Below are 25,382 nucleotides of genomic sequence, written 5' to 3'. Positions count from 1 at the left end.
AGCAAGTTCAATTTTCCAGTGGCTACTTAAAACCGCAAAGCCTCAAGTTGGTTCCAAGTTTCCCTTCTAGACAAATTGAGTGGAAGCGTCTGCCGTTCGCATAGAAATGAAATGATGGAGGATGCACCCGGGAACCAACCACACGCAATGTCTTCATTGCCGTTGGGAATAATATTTATGATGGCTCATTCTTTAGCTTTCCGACTGGTTTCGGGCATTCTGGCCATTTGTTTATTGAAATGAAATGACGACCATGACGCCGTTTGCTTGATCAATTAATTTAAGCGATTTTGATTGTGGACACGGAGTTGGATGAGGACAGTTTAATGCCTTCTGTCATTGACATTCCGAGAAAGTACGAACAGAAGTATTCATTTATGAAATGAATTGGCATGCCCTTCATTTCTATTTGTGCAGAAAACAAATGTATTTAATTAAACTATTGGACCATAAACCATTGTTATAGAGACATCGGTTTTATTAACCATATCGTTTCGTTCTCTTGACTGAGGAAAACAAATTACTTTGTGTAACTATTATTTCTAATAATAAGTCTAAACTTTTAACTAATCAATTTACAATGCAATTGAAGCGTCATGTCCTTATTGTCCTTGCTTGAGGCAATTCTGATCAAGTCTTTGGAAGTCTATTCCTTGCATTAAGGAAACATTTTTGTAGGACATCATCGTAATCATGGTCCTTGTATTGAAATTTTTCATGGTAAATATCTACGAGGAGAAATCTTACTACATACAAAGTAGACCAATATTATTCTAACTCAACTAACTATTCTTCGCTTGGTAGCAGTTCCCGTTCAGATATTAACCGAAGTTAATTCATCGGAGCATTTGAATGGCAGTCCTTATAAATCGTAATGGTCCATCTCCTCCTGTTTTTGGTATTATTCGCTTCTGCAAATCCATAGAAGTCAAGCTTCTTTTTTCAGTTTTACCAGATTTATATCAATCAGATTTTATTGTGATATTCTTTTTCCTATTAACTTGTCATTGAACTGCCGATTGAAGCCACTTCAAGCTTCGTTACCAACCCATAAGAAGCAGTTTTAGTTCCGGGGAAAAACGAGAAATATCATTAAAAGGAAAAAGTAGAATCCGGTAATAACGAAGCTCAAGGGACTGACGATTTTCGTCGTTATATCCGAAAGACGTATTAGGATTATCCAATCACTCATCAAACTTTAGTCGCTATAACCGGACGGACGTTATAAGCGGATTCTACTGTATTTCAATCTGCTGCATGATTAGTTAATGGTACTTGTTGTTACTGTTTAAGATGTAATGAGGAAATTTCATAATTCTTTCCTAATGAACAAGATGGCTCGAAAATTAATATCACAAAGTTATTTCAGTTAAAACATCGTAAGAGACTTTTGGAATTTAATTAAATAAAAACATAAACACAAAATGTTAATGCGGAAAACACAAATATCGAACTCTATTGAGTTGAGAAGGAAAACTAACTACATCAGTAAACTTATTGATTTTATTTCTGCTTTGAAACTGAAAAACTAATAAAATTTCATTAACTTTGCTTTGAACCATTCCCAATTTTAAGGACTTACAAACTTTCACAGGCTACGCTTAGTATCATCATAAATTCGTGTTCTTAATCATTTTGCAGAGACGAAAACATTTGCTAAAAATACTTTTGATGACTCGTTGATTTTATATTCAATTTAACGGTCAATGAACTTTGAGAACTTTTTATGATTATCAACGTGGTACTTGTTGTCCATCATCGATGCTATGAAAGTTCGAACAACAACACAATTACAAATTCATTGATTAAAATAATCAGATATTCATGCAAAGGACAGATGCCACTGGTGCATGACCTTCCTTATTCCCTTCCCCTCTTACCTTTTTGTCAACTGAGATTTATGGCTGCTATCAAATATCCGCTTTGTCGCTGTCTCCTTGTTGACCAGGAAGTACACATTGGGTTTGGCTCATAAAAATTGGCTAGCAACAAGCAAAACCAAAAGAACCAAAAAGAAGAAAAACAAATGAAATAACTTTTAATGAGAATTTATGGTTTTTGTTTTATTTAGTTGTTCGCATGAAGTATTGATATAGTTTCAAAGGTTCTAATAATATTAAGGCCATACTTAATTCTATAGACAGTGAAGATATCCCTTCTCTCTGAGAGATAGATAAACATAAAGTCAGAATTTTAATATGTCTTACATTAATTTCCCGACCTTTCTCAAGGCCATAAGCTTCATTTGAACCTATTTGAAATGGGTCAGAAATGGGTCGATTTACTCAAATCGGATATCATGGATAAACTGATGTCGGTGTGGCACACATTCCCTTCAAAATCGATTTCTATTCCCCTTCTAATGAGTGCAGGATGTTGAAGTTTGTCTTAGCTTGGCAACATTTGTTTCAACTCATTTATTGCTTAGACCATATGAGAATATGAGAATTGTAAGGCCATAAGAAGTGGAGGGACATATGCCAAGAAGCACATGAGGTTGGTCAGTAACCAACCACAATACAGTGAAATGAAAAAGTTATAAAAAGGACGATCTGTCGAGGTAAATAATACTTGTATATTAAAGTCGATGCTGGGCTTTTATTTAGGATATTTATTGTAAAACAAGTTGAATGTCAAGACTGAATCCTTTGTCATACGATTCATACATGTCCAGTTCCCTTTGTACGAATGTATTCATTTTATTCAAGTTTGGTTCATATCCAGACCTCTTATCTATTGACCTAGGCAATCCATGAATAGTTGTCCTTTTCCCTGACTCAATCCGCAAATAAACTGAATTTATTTATTTTTCGTGTGTTTGTTATACAGAACTACTAGTAACTTGATACAGAAAGGATGTTGCTTAATCTAGTTAGGAGAAAATTAAGTTTGTATACTTTTGTGTGCCTTATTGAAATATTGAATTTAATCGCATTTCGTAAAAAACCATTAGTGGCTTTTAGCCAACGCAAAACTTATTCAATATGCACATGAATAATTGAATCAAAAGTCAAACCGCCAACATAAATCAAATTCCTTCTGTTGGGCTTTTGTTGCAAAAACTTTTTCTCCCTGGTTCTGTGTGATGGTACACAAAATTGAATTAACTGCACGCTAATTGGACTGGCTAATTTGTAGCACAACAAATAACCGCTGTGGGATAGCCACAAGCCAGCCAACCAACAACAACAACAAAAGTTGGTTAATATCGTATTAAGACCACATAGAAATGTATCTGTGTGTGCTAACACTTTCCTCGTTTATCTACCCATGAACATATTGAAAACTTATGAAAATTTATGTATGTATACACAAAACCTCTTCCTGTTTCCTTTTGACTGGGATTAAATGAAAGAATTGGCAAAAACTCTCTTGATTATCACGTGCAGAAAAGTTTTTCATTTTCTTGTAGTTGCTTTAGTTGTTAGCTAAAAGTATGTAGATAGTCACAATGTTGTGGTGTTGCCTCTTAGGGATACTAAAGGTTAACATACACCTAAAATGTTTGGTAAAACTTCCGAAGAAAACATTTCTTACAAGATCACTTACTTCAAAACTGTCTACTTAAATTAGCAGAAAGTGCATAAAGTGTTTTGTTTCACGTTGAATTCCGAGCAAAGTAAATGCAAGTCATTGTAAGTACAGTTTGACCCCGATTATCTAGGACGGTCGGGACCTGAGCCATCGCGGATAATTTTCACATATTTCGTATTTGAAATTTTAAAAGTGCATAGCTTTAAATCAATCCACAAACAAATGCTTCTTTAAAAAAGAAAAGCAACCAATAGCTAGATATAATTATGTATTTTAGTTTGTTCCAACTGTTTAGCTCTTAAATTTTCTTTCATGAGTTCGTTTGAAATCATAGATAATAGAGGTAATTACGGTTAACAGTGACAATGGAATAAACTCAACTTCAACCCAGATAATAGGGGTATCCGGTTAATGGGAGTTTGGATAATTGGGGTCCAACTGAATCGGTTGGGCGTCCTCTTTTGGAAATTGAAACGATAAATGGATAATAAAATAATGTATTTTGTAAACGATAGCAAAAAGAAATTTGCAATACTATATCGACGGATTTCTTCAGAACGGAACGGAAAGGAGGCTTTTCTATTTCAAATATAATAAATACTTTGAATTTCTGTCGAACTAGATACGATTTGGAACAGTTTATATAGTAGAATATTCGGGAAATAGGATATAAAATGAAGTAAAAAGTCGTCTCCCCGAAAGGTTCTTGACAAAAATTGGATGACTTTACATACTACACTAGTCTACATATAAAATTATGTGGCAGACAAGGCTAGATTGACTCGGCTGTTGATGCTGATCAAGAAGATATACTTTATTGGGTCGGAAATGCTTCCTTCCGCCCATTATATACATTTTGGCGACTTAACACACAATTTCACCCTACAGGAGCATGGTATAAGGATTAATTTGAATTTGTTTTTTATTAATAGCAAATAGAAAGTATTTTACTTAGTTTTTCTTATACCCAACTGTTTTATTTTCTTAGCTGTAGCAAAGTTTCTATTAATGCCAAAGAACGGAGTGAATTTCTAGCCTATCAAAGAAGACTGAAATGGTATATTGTTTCTTTCTTAAGACCATTTCAACTAGAGTTTTATGTCACTTCTGCATTTTTAGATTATCTAAAAAGTTTCATCCAATCTTGTTCGAATTTTGCACTCATCTTCTACATATTATCATCTGTTGAGTAAACTTAAAGTTTTAAAATACAGTGAAACCTCGATATAACGAACTTCGTTATAACGAAAAACCCAATATAACGAATTTTTTGTTAAGTCCCTTGAAAGGACTAAGGTTTTACATTTCAGTACCTATAGCGAATCAATAGATATAACGAATAATTTTGCGATCCCCCTCAGATTCGTTATATCGAGGTTTCACTGTATATATTATTAAATAATTTGTCGTGTATTGTAAATTGTTTAAAAAAGTTTTAAGCTCAATTTTGTAATCAAACAAAATTATATTAGGCCCATCTAACCTTCTATATAAAGTTTGAATCTTGATGTACAGTTGCTTCTTTTCTTCAATTAACGAACTGGAAATTAATGAGCCTTTGTTTGGGCCTTATAGTCTACACAGAGGTCTGGAAGATGAAATAAAGTGAGCATGAAGTTTATTCAAAGTCATATATGTTGAATTAACTAAGTTCAATTATAAATTTAGCAAGAATTGTAAGTTTAGATTGAAATTTCTGCCTGGCTTGAGGCCTTTTGTTATCTTATTAGCACGTTCCTACACATGTGTTCATAGTCGTATCGATTTGTGATCAATAGAATAAATTGCCTGCCTAAAACAGAGATAAACACAACAACAACACGGACAACACACTGAACGAACTGGTAACAGCTGCAACTGCAGTATCTTCCTCTTTGGGAAAACTTAATAAAGTCGATGTCCAACCACAGAACACGAATAAACCCTATTTAGCGAAGAAAGGCAAAGGAGGCTGTTAAATGGGACGCTGGGTAGGTGGATGCCACAACCTTGCGTGTGGTTGTATCTTTTGTGGGCTTGGTCATGCGTGTGGCGCAATATTAACGCTATCAGCAAGTTGCCACACACAGAGACAGTGTTCAGTAGAACATATCCTTACACTTGTACATACATATGTGTGTGAGAGAAAATAATTTCAATTAGAACAACTTGTGCAAGTTTCTCGGCCTGGTTAATTAAGCGCCTGAAATCTTTGCCATTAACAGCCTAGAATACGATGCCAAAGCATTAAACTTCATTACGAGTTGTGGGGCAAGTGCTAATTGGTTGAGGCATTCGTTGAGTTCGCGTGTGATTTCGATATTACCGATGGCTCAGACAATTAAATTATGCTTAGGGCTCACTTTACCAAGTGTGCGTGATGCTGAATACCCAAATAAGTATGCTATACAAAAGGAGAAAAAATTAATATATATGTATGTGTGTGTGTGTGTGTGAGAAACGGTGTTACAGCAAGTGTGTGGCTGCATCATTAAGCATAATTAAAACATCTCTTATTTAGTACACACTGAAAGCATAAAATTGCTGATTCCTAGCAATTAATATTAGTTATATTGCTAGTAGAAGTTGGAAAATCTCTTACTAAATGATCAAGCCTTCATTAGAGAATACCGTTAGAGGGTAAACAAGTATTCATTTCCGACCCAGTAAAGCAGTTTTGGTTCGTAGCTGATTCAGAAGAACGATGTCCGTCTAAGTCATTAAGATGGCATTGGTATGAAACTTGGTAAAGGCTTTTCCGATTGATATATATTTAAACCTATGCTCGATAATTCAAAGTCAAATACAGTCGACTCTATATTTTACTCCGACCCTTTGAACTTTTCATTCATTCAAAGTTATCGTATGTTCCCTACGACTCTTTATAGTTTGAATTATGTCCATACATTTTGAATCTCTTGGTAACTCGAATGATAAAATGGGCCCTTTTGGCATTTTACTTGAATATTTCCGCAGGTTGGGACCATAAACATCTGATAGGTAACTAGTTCACCGACCAAAGGTCAAAAAACGCCAATATTAAGTGTATTTTTTAAATGCGTCTAGTTTAATAACGATTTTTGTAATTATTAAAATTTATTAATCATCCTATTAATAAAAAACATACTTTTCAGATAAAACAAAAATATCCAACATCGATTGCTTAAGTCGCCCAATATTCAGTTTTAAAGTTGAAATTATTTGTAAAAACTGTCATATATTTTTTAAAAATGTCTCAACTTTGGGCGCCTCTAGCAACTATGAATCTCAACCGATTCCAAATTTTTGGATTTATATTCTCTTAAGTATTCCCTTTAGCTATCGATTGCTTATATCATTTTTGCACAAACACGATCATAAAAATCTGAACTCATATAATCAAACCAACCGTATAAATGAATTCACATGATAAATTAGCAGTTAAATATAAAAACACTTGATAATTTGAAGTTCTAAATATTTTCTTTCAAAAACTTGGAGCCATATTAAATTTAAACAGCAAATAATTTTTAACATTTTAGGAGTCCCATGAATTTCGAATGAACGGGAGTCGACTGTTCTAAAGAAAAGACCTAAAAAACGTTTCTTATGAATACTCTTTTAAGCCAATCGTTCCTATGGAAGCTAAATGATTAAGTCATCGGATGATGAAATTTGACATAGTCATTAGTAGCTATCATACAATTGTATAATAAACATTTGTATGTATATATTATATATGTATGTCAATCCTTGATATTTTTGGAATACCATTGATTTTCCGAATCAGTATTAAGAATAGTTCCATCCTTTTACCCTTTACAATTTTATAACTGCAAGTCAAGACAAAAGTTAAATTTTAGTTAATTGAAATAAAACTCAAAGGATTTTCTTCTAAGTTCTAAATGGCGATTTAAACTTTGCTTTACCAACAAATTTAAGTTGATTTGGTCCGCTTACGAAATTTGGCGGCAAACCTTTTTGGTGTTTACTCATGGTAATTGCTCAAAAAGTTGTGATTTGTGGAATGTACATTAATTTATTAATGTCAAAATCAACAAATTTTGCGCAATTCGTCCTTGAATTGCTTTTTGATGGTTTGTTGTCTGCAACAAGTTGGTCTGGTCGCATTCAGTTCATTGGCTTTGCATTGGATGAAGGCCCCGACGGGAGTCATTTTACGGCGCGGCAAATGTGGTTTGGGCCTCGTCGTTGAAAAGGCAAATCAAAATTCTCAAGTGCCTCGTTTTAGGTGCAAAATAAATTGGCCATTTAGAATTTATCACAATGCAAGCCAGAAACAGCGGAGGAAACGTGGATGGGGAGATCAAAGATTGGTATACAAAATGGTATTTTAAATTGAATTTTTTTCTCCTGCAAACATTTAAGTGAGCAGAATGTGAGCGAGAATTTCGTTTTATGATACTTTTATGGCTATTATCTTATTGTTTTCTTTTGGAGTTTCGTTCATTGTGTTTTTCATCCATTTTGTTTTTGTCTTCACTGTATGTATATAGAGAGTACAGAAGGCCACAGGTGGTTTCTGCTTCAGGAGCTTTACTTTGTTGCCACTGCTCGGTCATTTGGAGAGGTCACTTTTTGTCTTTATAGTCACGTAGGATAAGCCCACGTACAAGAAGCAGGATTTAAAAGTTGAATGACCGCGTTGAGTGGCAGCAGCCAACGCGTATGAAGGACTCGAATATGAGATTTACATACGAAAAATGTGGTCATAAAATAAATATCTGACCTGAATCCCAAAAACCCTAATTTAAGCTTGCCAATTTGGCAAAAAACTGCAGAAATTTGCCAGAAAAAGTATTTCTATTTCAACTTATGACCCAAAGTAACTTTGTTTGCTTATAACAAATAATGAGAGAGATTAAACTAATCATAAAATTATACATTTGTCAAGTAATTAATGATTTTACTTTTGATGATAACAACAACTAGGTCAAGCTAAGTTCCAGCTCCAAATGATTATTGTTTATGTCAGTTTTAGAGTCTGAAAGTCATCACGTTTGAATTTAGTGTAGGGAAGTAGCTACATACGATCTATACCAATAGATTAGTTAGTCGTCGTCTCTTATTAACCAGATGTGGACAATGGAATTCTATCTATTTTACTATTGAAATACTATTGACTTTAGGTAATTACGTTTGAATAAGCTTTTTGGCAAGGTAGAGATGGAAAGGACATATGATAAAATGGTATACAAAAATGTTAGTAAAATCTAAATACTATTTTAATAATTTAAATAATTACACAATTTCTAATTCAATGAGCCGTATTTCCAAAACAAACATCAAATTTCTTACGTCCAAGATAGAAGCTGGGTAACTCATTTTCTGCACCCTGTACACTAAAAAAGCTTTTGCACCCAACTAGTTACGTGATTCGTTACGTAGAGGTTCGTGTCTTTGCTAAGCACGACAACCAACCATCGCATATGAATTCCTGCGTATGAGAATCAAGTCGCTAACGTTGCGTATGAGTAATGACAGAGGAATTAATTGAATTGACTTGAAAATGCAATTGATGAGGCAAAGTGTCTTTAAACTCCCATAATAAATCAAATCAGATACATTCAAGTTGATTAAGTTAAGAACAGCAAATCGACAAATCAACGATTTCCTGTAAATGAGTAAAATGCTTAGCTCCAACAAACAAGCCCCTCGCCATATTGGGACATAAGATTTGTCGTGAAGATATTTCAATTATTTTATTTTAATGCTGTCGAAGTTGTTAACGCCGTTCGATGTAACATTTCCGTCACTTATTGGTTAATTAAATTGCAACCGACTGCGAGAGAGAACGGTTCACTGAGAGTCCAGTTAGTCAGTGTCGATCGTCGAACGATGCACTATTTGATGATTTATATTTGCATATGTAGATAACTCGTATATGTACGACCCTGACTCTAGTCAGAGATATAGACAACTTCAAGTCATTGCCTCCAATACACACACACACACTTACACACACACACATTCAGGTAGTAATTGCAGGCCATTGTGTGAGTGTTTAGTCTATATATTTACTTGCTTACATGCCTCCACTTTGTTTCTCTAGTCGCACGTTGCGCATTCGATTAACACCTTGTTTTCAGTTTTTTTTTTTTCCTCGTCTTCTCTTCCTTGGTGGGCCTCCAGCTGATGATGACTTACCTTGTCACCGCTGCATTCTCGGCTCACCTCTCACATTTCGATACAAAAGATTCGGCTGGGGCGGCTTTGGCTGGTTTGCCTCTCTTTCCGATTATCTTGGCTTTAATTTGTTTCTGTTCTCATTGTTGGTTGGGCAATTGTATTGCCCATTGTTGATCTAACACTTAGATGCCAATCGATATTACAATGCATTTTGTTTGGGTCGATGAGAAAACGTGACCGTTATTGACAGTGAGATTTTTGTTTTTCAAAAACAAAACTTGGTTTTTTTGTTGTCCAAGCTTCAGAGCGACCGGAGAAATGCAAATAAGTATATGTAAATTCAAGTTGTTGTGACGGCGACAAATTGCAGATGATGACCAGAAGTAGGTACTGAAGGTGTGAACAAAAATAAACAAATAGGGGATCACAACAACAATTGGAGTAAAATAAACTATAATTGATATGTATTTCTGTGTATGCAAAAGATATATTCAATATTCCCATGATTATGTTTAAACTGACAGTTTTACACCTACGATAATATGTTCCATTGAGTTTAGTTTGTAAATCACTGGCCCTTTAGCCTTTAAAGGTATAAGCATCATTAGCCAGAATCGCATTGGCCCAGTTTTTAAATGTTATTCAAGTTTGAGAGATTTAGTTAACTTTAACTTAAAATGATCAACAAAAATGTTTTAAAAATCAAATTTATTTAATAACAAAGACACAAGATAGAAAGGATCCAAATCAAGCGTTTTTTTTCTGTGTCTATGGACACAAGACCAAAACTACCTAACCAATTGCCAATATCATTCTTTAAGACACTCTCCCCGACCTAGACTTTGTTATGTATTTTGGCCTTGAAGCGGTTGATTCTTCAAATTCAGAATTTTCCAGAAATTTACTCTTTTTTGAGTAACAAACATGTCATGAATTCATTAACAACAGATTATACATAGATTTCACATAATGCCTTTTTTTCTAATATTGCTTTATATTAAAATAGACCGAAAACTGTTTATTGATTCGTTGATGGAACTCCTATAGAACACCCCGAACATAACCCTTTTTCTCAAAATAAATGATATAGCTCTATTGAAATCGATTGTTTGACTCTTCTGGAAGTGAAATATCAACATTTACTGCATCCGTTGGGTCATTCTGACAAATATGTCGCCCAATTGGATTACAAGAAATGCGATAGAGTGATGCACGTATTTATAATACCTTCCCTTATCATATGTGCTGGAAAACTTAATAAAGATGAAGTAGGGGATGTTTGCCATGCTGAGTCTGGTGGTCCACTGGCCATGATTCATCCAATCAGTTGCTTGGGACAAGTCTTTGGCGTTAACAACAAGGCGTGTAGGGGTTTTTCACTACTTGGAATGGATCGAAAGTATTGTGATTTCAATCAGATTAAACCATGGATGGACCTTGAAAATATTTTCAGGAAGAGTCCTATAAGATGTTTTTTCCATGACCACTTTTATGACTCATAACTATTCCCAAATGGGAATATATGAAATCGAATGGGGCCAAAATTATTAGAATTTCTAACTTCTCGCGGAATGTCAAGACCCCTCAGACTCCCATCGTGGATTCTTTTAAGTTTAATATGCACATTTAGTTAATAATAACCTTGTCTACAAAATTCAAGGAAGTAAATTTTAACCTTACAACCAATAGTCTGAATTTAACATTCGATTGTTTGTTGGAGATACAAAAAGTTAGTATAAGTATAACGATTTAAGCTATGAGCAAGAAATTTTATCATATTTAGACATCTGATATTGATCAAATTTGGATTAATTTTGTTTGTTTTGTAAAATGTTTTCCTAGCCGAATTATGGTTCCTTTCGCTCGATTTTGCTAGATTCGATATATGATTAAATAGAGAAAGTTAAAATGTATCTTGAAATGATCCAAATGAAAGACAGACGGGCAGATCACGAATATAATATATTTTTACCAAATATAGTTAGAGTCGCTTCTTTTAAGGAGTTTCAGACATTTGTTCAAAATGAATATACCCTTTTGGCAAGGGTATAAAACTGCATTTGGAGGCAATCACCTGGTACCCTTTTCATTTTCACCTTTCGCTTTTCATTTTTAATAAATACATATTTTGTTTGACATCGTGCTTTTCACACTTTCAATATTTTGTGGCAGTTGTTATACCCTTGCAAAAAGGGTATATTAATTTTGGTCAGAAGTGTGCAACGCATAGAACGAAGCATCTCCGACCATACAAAGTATATATATTCTTGATCAGCACGACGAGACGAGTTCAACTAGCCATGTCCGTCCGTCCGTCCGTCCGTCCGTCCGTCTGGATCAACGCAAACTCCTCCCAGACCGTAAGAGCTACAGAGCTGAAATTTTGCACGTAGGCTTGTATATACTGCAGGCGTTGTATATCTCGGATTCAGCCGGATCGGACCACTATATCATATAGCTCCCATACAAACCCCAAAGTCACGAACAGTGACTTTTCTCAATAACTTCGTTATTTTCTATGCTATTGTCGTGAAACTTAATATTAGAGAGTTTACTACGCCTATAAGCGACTATGCCAAATTTGATCAAGATCAGGTGACTATATCATATAGCTCCCATAGGAACGATCGGTGGAAAACAGTGACTTTGATCAATATCTTCGTTATTTCCTATGATTGTAGGCCATTCTTTCGCAAACATAAGCCTTTTTAGATAAAACGTTCTTCCACATTGATGGCTAATAGGTAAGGATAGAGTTACCAAAAAAGTTGCAAGGGTATACAAACTTTGACGCGGTCGAAGTTAGCCCCGGCCCTCTGGTTTTTACATTGGTTTGGTCAGTAAAATGCAAATATGCAAAAATCAAGCAAACAGAATTGCTACCCATTTCTAATTGAATCAAATGGTATGAGGGGCAATCAAGTGCAAAAAAGATTTCAATTCTATTTTTTTCATTTCTATTTTTTCGTTGTTGTTGTTGTTGTTGTTGCACTGAGAACAGCTGCATTTGCCAACCAATATCTGCCAGTTCTGACAATTGGCGCACGTTGCCTTTCAATGTGTGTTTTATTCTCAATGGACCAGAATGATGATGCCGATGATGCAGATGATGATGCCATGATAGAGAGGTCTGTGGAGTGCACTACAATGCATGTTTTTTTCTCTCTTTTACCCACACTGAAATTTTGTTTATGCAGGTGAAAAATATGCAAAGAACTATAAAGGAAACGCCAAACATCCGATTTATATCATAGCCAAAAACAATATCAAATATAATGATATTCGTTCTAATCGATCCGAAGAATATTTTGTATAATGTTATATATAATATTCTTTAGTTTCTCTAGATAAATGGTCTAATGTTTGTTAAGCGAAAGCCATAGAAATTCGACAACCCATTTCAATTTTAGTAGAATCGTAAATCAAGTTTCCATTCATAATCTAGTCCTGAATTCCTGAACAATGTTTAAAGTTTGTCCTGAGAGATCATCTAGAGATCTATTGTTTGTCATCTTCCATGGCTTCTCCTTAGTCGGCCTGAGGAGATTTGGAGGATTATTTGTTAAGAGAAACTTGGAACCAAAGGATGTGGGTTTTATATGGGTTTTAAATATACCTAATAATATCGACATAAATTCTGCAGTTTTTAGCTGAACCGTTATGCTAAGCGAAATGTTACGGTTAAATTGACTCCAATTGCTAATGAACAGCTGGATACAGTGTGAAATTATTATTTGATCTGTACACGAGCACATCGCCTGATTTAGTTAATACAATATCTTTTATTTATTCTTGTCTTTTTCGATTTTGAGTTTTTTTGTTTTATTTGATTTCATGTCTGGCACAGGGCAAGCGTCACCCACATGTGTTTCGTTTTGGGCATTATATATGTAGATCAGTATATATGGTACTTATATGTACATAAGTGTGTACATAGCACTTGTGTCGCACTCGATTGTGTCCCACTAAAATGTCAGTGTATTCTCTGTGTTAAATTTTATTTGTATTTGGTTTACAGAAATTTGTCTTTTTTATATATCGATTGCCACCTTCGAATTGGCAACGGCGTGTGACTAATCGCCTTAAATGTGTTGTGAATCTGCTAATTGTTAATATCAAGTGAGTAGATTGGGCAAACAACTCTACCAAATATTAGGCGCTACGATTATGAGCATATTTCCCAACATCACGCGAGCTATTCGATCTTGTCTATGACTAATCAACTAGAAGCAAAAGTTTCTGTTTGTCTTTTATTTTGTTGTAATGGGGCTTTTCGATTTTTGCGGTTTTGCATTTTGCTTAACAATATCATTTGCACAACTTTTCAATTCGTTTCGACATTAAACTGGAAAAGTTTTATAGGTTATATGTAGATACATCAGATTTTTATAAAACGTTCCAAATACTCTTCTTTTCCAATGATTACAAATCTATTATCTATTTCGATCAATAATATTCACTTCATGGTTAATAAATTCATATCATTGGCTAGGAATGTGAGGTCATTTAGATAGCACATCATATCAGTTGTATATAAACCACAAAGGGTGAGTGTAACCAACAAATCGGTTTGTAACCAAGGTTCGACCTATTAAACATCTCGTTGGGTTCTGAGAATGTGCCTAATCAATCGAATAGTTTATAGGAAAAACTTACGGCAAATATATTTAAATGGAAAGCAATGCCAGTTAAGGGGTTTGACTTATTAAATGTTAATCAAGCGAATAGTTCAGTCATTATATTACTTACTCTATAAATTTAAACTAATTCCTGAACTTATCTAGTTTTAGAAGTGATCGAAGACTTGTCTAATATGGGCTAATCTAGGAGTTCATGTCAAGGGACAAGCTGAGTGACAAAGTTCACATACCCTCTTAAACATTTTCATACAGTTGTGCACAATGAGAAGTTTGTATGTATTTATGTAAATACATAGATACAACCTACTTATATACATATTTCTAAACAGAAAACCCAGCGAGAATTAGTTTTATTTAGCACTGCGAGCGACTTGTCTGTCCGCTGGGCAGGAAACAAAGTGTGAAGGCGAACAGCAAAAACAAAATTAAAGAAAAAACTGGATGCAATGTGGTTATACCTTTTGGGCCATGTGCTGCCGCCGCCGCTGCTGCTGGATAAGAAGAACTTGAAAGCAAAACTAAGCCAAAAACCAGACGTCAGCCGATTTAAACTCACTCGAACTCTTCGTCGAAGTTTCAATACCCTTCAAAATTCATAATTAAGCAGATGAAGGAACTCCCTTTTGGCTTTGGGGGACCCTCTCTTTGGGAGACAGACATTACTGACCTTTGATGGCGGCAAATTACTTTTCAAAATTGATATGCCCTTTTGTCATGGAATAGAGAGCAATGAATGGTGGATGAAATGCACTTCCCGAAACTTGGACTTTGCTCTCCCGTTGGCTGCCCAAAAAGATAGCCCGAGCCAGGGAGGAGATTCGCACGAAAACGGGTCAGGGAATGGAGCAAAGAGGACAGAATATTTTTGCAGTTAAGAAAAACTTTAACGTTACTTGGGAGAGAGCATACGCTCTTGCGTTCTCTTTTTACTTAGGGCACTCACGGCCCCACATGTCTCTCAATGTGCCCATTGGCCTCTCTCTCTCTCACTCTCTCGCTATCTCTCGCGCTTGCTTACTCACACACAAATGCCCCCTAAGTGGGGAGACAAGCGATCATCCAACGATCCAACATTTCAGTTCACGCTCATCGCTCGTCGCGCACAGTTCGGTCTTCGCCGAAAGTGGAAATACACACAAAACCCAAATAACGTTGCATGCTGATGATAATGATAATAATGATGATGATCTGAGCTGATTTGATCTGAACTGATCTGATCTATTGCGGCTGATTGATCGATCGCGTCTGTGTTTATGTGTGCGTGTGTGTGTATGTGAAATACTGCGGCGAAGTCAAAATTTCAAATTGTACACAAATATATGTACATACATACATATATCCCATTTGTATATACCTTCGTATGTACATATATCGTAACAGTGAAGTGAAGAGGCAAAGAGCCACAAGAGCACAAAGAAGCAGAATTTACCAATCCAGCTTAAGATTTATAGCTGCCTCTGTCTTTGACTGCCATTTCGGTGTCTGTGCCACTGTTTGTGTGTGTGTGTGTAAGTGTGTTTCATAAAAGTTTCGAGTTTGTTTTTTGTATTCGTGAAGAAATGTTGGCCAAGTATTGTGGCGATTGAAACAAAAATACAGCAACAGAAGAAAACGTACAAAATAAAAGTTGGCCAAAAAATTTCCACTTTAAACAAAAAGAGACTTGGGCTTAATAATTATTATTTTCTAAAGCGACAAGAACAACAACAACAAGAATCCATACCACTCGTTGCTCTCTTTCTCTTTCTATCTCGCTGTGTGTGTTTCATATTTGTCTTTTATAATTTATTATATACAGCGACAGTTTTTATTGTTTTTGTTGTTGTTTTTTTTATTCGGTTTCTCGTTTCTATATAGAAAGCAAAAGAGTGAGAGAGAGAGGGAAAGAAAAGGGAACGCACAACTCAAACGAAACACGCGAATATTTCAAATGAAAGTCGAAGCGAATCGAGCGAATTACTAATATACATATACATACATATATACTATATATATATAAATATATATGTATGTACTTCTATATATTGAATCTACATACATATTTGTATGATGATATATATTAAATACCAATTTAACAAAAGCAAATTCATTGTGTGTATACAAGAGAGAGTGAGTGAGTGAGTGAGCCTATAAAAATCATTTCAAATATAAAGCAGAACAATTTCATTTTGGATAATCCAATTTATACCTACAAATCCCTCAGCGCATTCGGAACTGCAGAATTCTGGGTAAGTTTGGGTCCTCCATTAAGGTTATTAACCATAAATGCTCCAATGACTTAAGCTTAAAACCGTTCAAATAAAATTACATTTTGAATTTGAATTCTCTTTTAACTTAATGATTCGTTAAAGTAATTGTCGCTTAGGCTAGTGTAAGGTGTAAGGCTTTTAGATAGAGGCCAGGATATCTTTGGCCGTGTTCCTCTGAATACACACGGGGAAATCGATGAAAAATTGCTTCTCGAATGGTTTTTTCATGTGACTTTCGATTTAGAAGGCCAAAAACGATCCAAACGAAGACATCTCTCCATCTATAATCGACGAATAGTTAAAGATTTCTTATTAACAAGGATAGGATCGATGGGGTTAATGTTCCAAATTGTGTGTAATAAACTCTGCAATAAACTATATATATATTTAATTGGATTAAAACGGGCCTAATTATTAGCCCATTAGTAAGAATATGGAATTCAGAAAGAGAAAGAGTATAAATAGAATAAAATTAATAGCTTTCGATTTTGATTTTACAACCGATAATGGGATAAGAGTAAATGAAATAAGAGCAGTAATTCAATTTGGCAACATTTAATTGTTTTGTATTTCCTTTTAACTAACAATTATTTAGTGAAATTTTGACTGTAATTACATTTTCTTTATACATTTGCTAGATGAATTTCTATTTTATTTGTTTTGCTCTATTTGTTGTTGTTTCTAGTATTAATAATCTTTATGTTTTTGCTGGCATTTCGTTTGTGTGTGTGGCTGTGTGTGTGTGTGTGGGTTGAGTGGCTGCTTGAGACTGTCAAAAGATTTGGTTTTTCAGTCAAGCGTAGCTCGTTAACCGAATAACGGTATATAGGTACAGATACAGGTGGAGAGAGAGAGAGAGAGAGATAGAGGTACAGTTTATATGGTCATGAGATAAGATACTTCAGGCAGCACTTGATGTTTATGGCATGTCTTCAGTCCATCATACGCCCCGCCCCCGCCCCTTATCCATAGTCCCCTTTTTTTCATTTCATACATTTCCTTCTTCCCCCTTCCTTATAATCTACGTGTCTTGAGTTTAATTGTAAAATGAAAACAACAAAAAAGCCCGCTTTAATGTACATTTCGTTTTATTGTTAAGAAAAAAAGGGCACATTTAAAGAATATGTGGAAAAAAGGCCCCCAATGACACGTTGCCATGGAACATCAGCTTAGTTTACAGTTAGTTAATTAACGGTCTGCTGTCGTCATGGAAATTGGACTGTCATTGAATTTGACTTGTGAGAAAAACGTAAAAGTTTATGTTTATTGCTCACAGTGGCTCCCACAAGAGACTGCCCACACCGCCGAGTGCGGTGCGCACAGCAAGCCAATAAATCGTTCAATGACTTCCTTACTACGATATCTAATATACGATACGTTTCCAATCACTTCCTGAACAATATCAATCACCTAGCCCAGCTCTAAGGTTTCCAGTTGACATTTGTTTCACCACTTTAGATTGATTCCAATCCAAGCTGGCTTATCGAACGTGTTTCGCATTTTAACAATCGCATTAGCCATTGTGTATTTTGCTCAAAAGATTGTATTTATCATTTTCTTTAAAACGCTGTCCGAGGGGGTGAGAAAGGCAAGCGTGATACTTGCATGTCTAATTAACAACAAAAAAAAAAAAAAAATAAAATAACAGACCCGGTCTAGGTGTCGTCTCTTTTGATGCCAAGACACTTGGGTGTATGTGAGTGTGCGGGTGTGGGCGATGTGCGAACCGGCAGATGTCTATATGGCAGTTGGCACATGGATCGAGATAATTAGAGCGCTTAGCATGAGATAAACGCAAGGTTTACGCATATCACCCCAAAAAAAGGTGTTGATAAACATTATAAATGGCTTAGATTTACCTTTTATTTATGCCGATTATTTAATTCACTCGCCAAGGCGACTAAGACCCTCTTTAGGGCCATGACTGACAGCACGGGGAATAGAGGAGTTGAGTTTATTGCAAGTCATGAAATCATTTCTGTTTGGTAGCGGGTTTAGCCATATATCATTATGATGTTGCTACTCTTTCAGTTAACCTGAGGTAACCCCAACAAGTTACATTAATATTAGAAGAATAAACTTCTTCAGAGTTGAGACTGTGATTAAGGATTGAATTTCACTGGATTATTTCGTTATTTTGTTCTTAACCTTGTTAAAAGTGTCACCTGTTAAACGTCTTTTAGTGAACTACAGTAGAGTCCGGTTATAACGACTCCGCTTACACCGTCCGTCCGATTATAGCGACTAAAGTTCGATAAGTGATTGGTTGGTCCCAATACAAACTTATATGAAAGGGCCTCCGGTTGGTAAGTCTTCCGGATATAACGACGAAAATCGTCGGTCCCTTGAACGTCGCTATAACCGGATTCTATCGTTTTTCATTTCAATCCTTCGAATCAACTGGCTCTAAGTCACTTTTGACCCTTTTCGCAAATGCAAATACATATATGAAGAGAAGAGATCTATTGACGTTTATCTTGCAACTTTCTTCGGGTTTGAATTGACTCTGATCAATTTGACTTAAGATATCTACAATTATCTTCCAACCGAAAGCCAAGAACCACTTAGAAATGGTTTAGAATGGCTTTAGATTATGAGTAAAATAAGTTGATATAGTCAATTAATTAAAGACTACTTGTTACCTAATTCAAACAATTACAAACTAAGCAAGTAATGCCATGTAAACACAAAAGAGTTTAAGTTATGTGAAAGTAGTTAAAGAAAATTGCACTCAATGATAAGAAAATATTTCCTTACTGATAAGAAGTTCTTGATATAAAAGCAGCTACAGTTATATTAAATGTAAAATGTGCAAAAGTCCTTTAGAAAATAAACATAATTAATGACATTTTTATTTGAGATTGGTTCTTCGTGAACGGAGTGAATATTTTGATCAAAACCAATTTGAAACTAGTTAAAAGCTGACTTAAAATTGAATGCACAAAATATACTAATTACAAAATAACTTTCGTTCTGATTTGAACAGATATTTCGGGATTCAAACCAGTTTGGATTGGTAAAAATTTGGGAAAGGGGGAAATCTTTTCTTGACTTTGATCCAATACAATGTATCTTTACTTCTTCAAGGTCAAATGCTGTTGTTTTCTTTCATTTCCTCTTCAAATATCAAACTAGTCGAAACTGCTGGAAAGGGTTTTTCCCATGTGCCTTATCAAATTGATATTTGTATTTCCACTTGGGCCCGCTGATGAAATGTATCTTGATCAGACAGAAAACTTTGGAAACGTTTTGGACATTGTGCGTCACCTGTTGCACGTCATTTGCACGACATTGTTAATGAACGAGTTGTGTTTATTCGAGAGGAAAAGAAGTTTAGCGATGTCGCCAAGTTGATGATGAAGTTGGACAGGTTTCGGTTAATGAGAGGGTAAATGATGAGGCTGTGAGTCAGCATCTTTCGGGGATCAGCAGCTGTTGGCAACAGTCGACGCTTCGCCGCAATATCAACACAAAGAAGTGGGAGTTCCAACTTATAAATATACCAATAATAATTAAAGTGCAGGCAGATGAAATTTACCCTCTTAATCAGCACATTAATGTTAATTCCAAATGCGCGTGGCTTTTAGCATTTCTCTTGATGGCCATGGCCATACACACACACACACACACTTACACATACACCTCTTCCTACTTCTTGTGCCACTTGCCACTGATATCATGCCGCAAACAGGCGGCACAGAGTCAGAGGACGTTCGGCTTTATCAGTGCCAGCAAATCTGCGCAAACAACAAATATATGCCAAGCGTATACAGAAGATATATGTGTGTGTATGTAGTATATACTTAGTATATAGTGGTGATATCTGGCCACTCGTATATCTTATCTATCATGACATGCATGTCAGCATTTAAACGACGCATTAACCATAAGCCAAAGCAGACCCAATGACTAACTAACCAACCACACAAATGATTATATATACATACATACATACATATGTATGAGTGAGTCCCACCAAAAATAACAAAATATGAAACTTCATATTGCGCAGGCACTAAGGAAGTGGGCAGGGACAGGACAGGGACAGGAACAGAGTAATGGCCCAGAAAATACTTTTTGGCATGCAGCAGGCAACGTTTAACTACTTAAAAATACAAGCACATCGACTACATACTCAAGTTAAAATTGCGCACACAATTCGCCAACAATTACCAAATATACAGAAAGGACATCAATCTACTGGATAGTCACTTAATCCAAAATGACAAATGTATACTCTGCAAATCCAAGACTTATTTTGCGATACAATTAACCTTGCCACTTAATTAAACAGATTCCAACTTATAACTTGTGATATGTTTTACATAGATAATAATCCAAAGCTTTTGGAACTTTGAAATATGATTTTAAAGTTAAATTTACCAAAATTCGATATTTTGTTGGAATATTTTAGGAACATTTTTGTAAGTTATGTTTATAGAAACTCTTAAAAACGAGAAGTTATTTTATGGTAGACAATAAATATTTGTTATTAGAAGTTTTCTACCATCATATTTATATGAATTTTCTTATAAGAACTTCTTTAAGGCAAACCGAAACCATATTAAAACTAGAAACCTTTTTGGTATAACTCAAAGCCAGTTACAGGAAGTTTGTCCAAGCTAATAAATACATGAGAGCTAACAGATAGAAATCTCCTCTTTGACAGTTCTATGTGGAACGACACAGAAACTTATTCGAGTCAGAAATGAAACGTTTTTAAACACATTTTTACCAAAAATGAACTTTCTTTAGAGACATTGTTTGCATTTCTGACTTTTTAAACTGTTTAATGCCTGAAATCATCAAAAAGATTCAAATTTGTTAGGGTATTGACAGCAATTGCATCCCAGTCGCAGTTAGCTTGAGCCAATATATTAAAATTCTAAACAGAGCGCATAATTTGGTTTGTTTTTTTTTTTGGTTTTACTGATTGATTTGTAGCCTGCCTCTTGGCCCGACCTAGTCTATTTTGTGTGTGTGTCTGTGTGTGTTTGTGTGTGTGTGTGTTTGAGGTGGTCTTGTACCTACGCCCACCATATCTCACCTAGTTGTTGTGGGTTTCTGATTTGTGAAACATATCGCATTGCTCTCCTTTTTATTTTTTTGTGTTGGTTTTTTGTTGACTTGGGTGATTCGTGAAGTTTGGTTTACTTTTGGTTTTTTTTCTCTCTCTCTCTCTATCTATCTCTTTGTTTACCCATCATCAGCTGCTGTGTTTGGCTTGTTTTTGTCTGTCGTGTTGTTGGGCCTGCTGCCTAGTGCAATAATAATTTCGGTTTACGATCTTAACGTATGTGAATTGTTATTGTTATTGCTGTTGTTATTATGCTATATTTTGAATGATTACGCATTTTATAGACGCAAAACGTACAACTTTGCGTGATACGCCTTTCTTATTAATTAATAATTTGTAGGTACTCGCTCCTCGACAATGTTTTTCGTGAATTTGTTGTTGTTTTTTGCCCCCCTTTGGTTATATTATTGCGAAGTTGATTGTGCAAATGTTGAGGTCGTCGGGGTTTTTTTTCGGGACATTTCATCATAAATAAATGGCAAAATGTTGTGACTGTTTAAATGAGTACAGACGCAATATATTATGAGTGATCGATTGATAATCATATAATTGAAAAACATTTAAGTTTTTGCGTTTTACTCACATTCAGTTAATGAAGAAAATAGCCAAAATAAAAGTATTCAATAGGCAGAACGAGATTATAAGTCTGTTTGCTATTCCATTCAAAATCTAAAACGATCTAGTTATGTCCTTCTATCCGTCTTTTTTCGTGTCAATTGTCATCATTAGTCCATCGATTTTGATTCAATTTGTATTCTGACACAACCATTTGATAGTCATCAGAACTGTATACTTAGTTGTCTAAACTGTAAGAAAGTATAAGAAACAAAAGTACTCGAAATAAACCAAACTACTGATTGGCAATCGCTTAAACTGAAATGAAGTCATTAGTTTGAACCTTCGGATTGTTTATATTGGAGCTACATAAAGTTGTTGTTTAACTCCTAGAAATGTATACAAAACAGCGGACTATTAAGAGTCTAATTGTAAGAGCAATTGAACCAGACAGTTTGGCGGACATGGACATTATGCACTCGTCAGTTTGTCTCGATTCTATATCGAAAGAATTTCTATTGAGTAGATATGATGGGTTCATAGTGGGTAGGACAGGTGGAAAGTGTAATCTGTGCATAATTCGGGGTCATCCTCAATGTAATCATCATTTCGTCTCTGCTCTAAAGGGCCGGTCAAGGGGGTTACTTCTTTCTCATGGGGCGGTGCCGAATCTCATAACTGCGGATCTCGCTCTTAACTGACGGAAAGTTGAGGTCTCTGTGGATGACTGAGTCACACAAAAAGACGCTTTAACAATTCTGAATAGAAACATGTTCTGGAATGGTTTAAGAATTTCAATGTTGTTAGCCACATTTAAGTTTGAGCTTTATCGAAGAGAAATTTCCTTATAAAGCAACAAAGAGTAGTCAAATATATCAAATTTTTGTATTAAAAAGTTCATTGAATAGTATTGTAGAAGAATACTTCAATACTTACCTCATACCAATTAAATTTTAGTAACAGATTATGACATTTACTAGCAGTGATAACTATGACCAACAAAAGAGGCAACCCCGCTGTCCACTTCCTTCTGTTAATGTAAGTAAGATCAATCATCCTGCATAATGAGGACCAACTCAATGGGGAGCAACAAAGAATGAGACGGATTGATGATTCATCCATTTTGTTAGCCTTCAGACTTTATCAAGTGAATCAATTTGAACATCTAAAACTATCGATAATGAGATTAAATAAAATTCTATTGTAGATACTTGTAAAACCGGAAACCATGTGAGTGCTTTGGCGCTGTAACCATACGAGGTTTGACTATATTGTTTAATATTCTTTTAATGTTTGCAAGTTAAACACGTGCATTAGCCATAGCAGCTACCTGCCGTACATGGGTTTTCGTTTAACTGTTAGAAACCCATTAAGATCGACGACAATGGGCCACGTTGTTAATAGTTGCTTATGCGCAGTTACAGTTTACCACCTTATGAAACTTCTCGCCGGCCATGTGAGAGTTAGTTATCTAATGAGTTTTTCATTTTGTACCTTTTCTGGCTATTTGCATTTCATTTTTCTATTGTCTTGTTGGCTTGTTTAGCTATTTACTGTAACCACTAATTGCATATGCTCAAAGCAAACAACGTGCGCAGTAATAATCAAACTGCAACCAAAAAGGGGGCCGGAGCAGGGAGCAGAATGCTGCCTGTCCAGGGCAAGCTTCTGCCCTGATGCCCCTCTTGGGCACCGTCTAATCATAGACATTTGATCGACACATCGACAAGGGGGCGCCACGGCAATAAATAAATTTAAGAAATTACAGCAACTACAATCACGCATTATCATTCGAATGCATCACATGGCCGAATCGTAGCCATTAGCAGCAGCGGGATTAACTTAATAGCTTTCTGCGTGTGTGTTTTGAACCTTATCAGAGAGTTATAATCTGAACGTGCTCAAAATCACAGAATCAGGCTAGAAAGAGAGGGAGAAAGAGATAGAGAGAGAAAGCTACAGAGATAACAACGGAAATATTTGTATTCCCTTCTAAATCATTAGACAATCGTCCATTTTGACAATTCTCTGAATGGAAATATTAGTTTTCAATTAAATTTTTATAGAAACCATTTTGGAATACATTTCAATTGAAAGAAATGAAATCTTTACAAATTTCAATGCCTAGTTCATTGACATCGATTCGGTTTGACGGCGATCTTTGAGTGGACGACTGCTACAACTGCCGCAATTATGTGATAAAAAGTCAAGGTCGCTGTCATTTGTAGCTGTTGCTAGTGATAAGAAATGTGGACTCATCAAGCTTCAAGTTGATAAGACCTCAAAACGCAAACATGTGAGGCCAAGGCAAGAAGACATTAACAGAGAGCGAGAGGGAGAGAGGAGAGAGGAAGGCAAATGCGTGACAAAGACCATCAAATTGAAAGAAGAAAAAATTTTGTAAACTCAATGGTTCATAATTTTAAACGATATTGGCAAACGATTCGCTCTAAAAATTTATGCAATTTATTCAAGTCTTTTGATATATAGAAATCGTTTCGATTCATTCATAAAGAATTTCATTTGTTTGCCAATCTCTATAGACCTTATTAAGTAGATAAGAGATGGTTAATGTGCTTCGATTTGCTTTTGTATTCTTTGCACAATAAATTTAATCAAAGACCAATGGAAACAATTGTATTTTACGGTTTATTTTTTAACTTAAACACAGTCACTATTTACACTTTAAGAAAATTTCAAGTTGTCAATGAATTTGGGCTTTGCATTTAATTAACCTTTCAATCATAAGGGTGAACCTGATACAGTTTTATAGGCGGCTATGAAATGGGTTTCATATGATTATGATTGAAAAGAAATTCTAAGCCCAAATTCATTCTCTGACCTAAAGCTTCTTCTGTGACACCTTTGAAATTGTTTATTCCAATTTGCCTCTAGGACCATTTGCCCCTTATATCGTTTCGTATGCCTTGTCACATAAAATTCTGTCTATAAATAAAGCTTACAGTATAATTTTTTGTCCAAAATTGGTTTACCTACTTCAACAAGGGATTTCTTGGAATGCTTTTGGTATATTCGGGGGCAAAGTTCGCCCCGTTCTGAAGTTCTAAGTCAGGCAATGTTGGAATTTCTATTATCAGCTTAGTTACATACTTTCGTTAATCACTTCTCATTATATTATACTCCATATTTAGTATTAAAGTTTTTTCTCTCATTTTTAAAAATGACGTCAGAGCTATACGTCTTAAAGTATAATCGAAC

The 25,382-nt window shown here is 35.2% G+C and overlaps 1 protein-coding gene across 4 annotated transcripts in view; it reads left to right on the top strand.

Annotated features, from left to right (window-relative positions):
• Positions 1 to 15,379: 15,379 nt before the first annotated feature.
• Positions 15,380 to 25,382, top strand: part of Pde11 (Phosphodiesterase 11) — a 50,042-nt gene continuing 40,039 nt past the window's right edge. The window contains exons 1-2 of one of the 4 annotated variants that reach the window (XM_068284277.1): positions 15,380 to 15,551; positions 16,140 to 16,510. The gene's annotated coding sequence lies outside the window, so the exon portion shown is untranslated. Of the gene's footprint in view, positions 15,791 to 16,139; positions 16,511 to 25,382 lie in introns of all 4 variants that reach the window. The other 3 variants (XM_068284276.1, XM_068284274.1, XM_068284278.1) reach the window with 3 other exon arrangements.

Source organism: Drosophila tropicalis, unplaced genomic scaffold (genome assembly GCF_018151085.1).
Source record: "Drosophila tropicalis isolate 14030-0801.00 unplaced genomic scaffold, ASM1815108v1 contig_39, whole genome shotgun sequence".
Lineage (NCBI taxonomy): Eukaryota > Metazoa > Arthropoda > Insecta > Diptera > Drosophilidae > Drosophila > Drosophila tropicalis.
The sequence above is the reverse complement of the archived record's forward strand: the minus strand, read 5'-3'. Positions and strand labels throughout refer to the sequence as shown.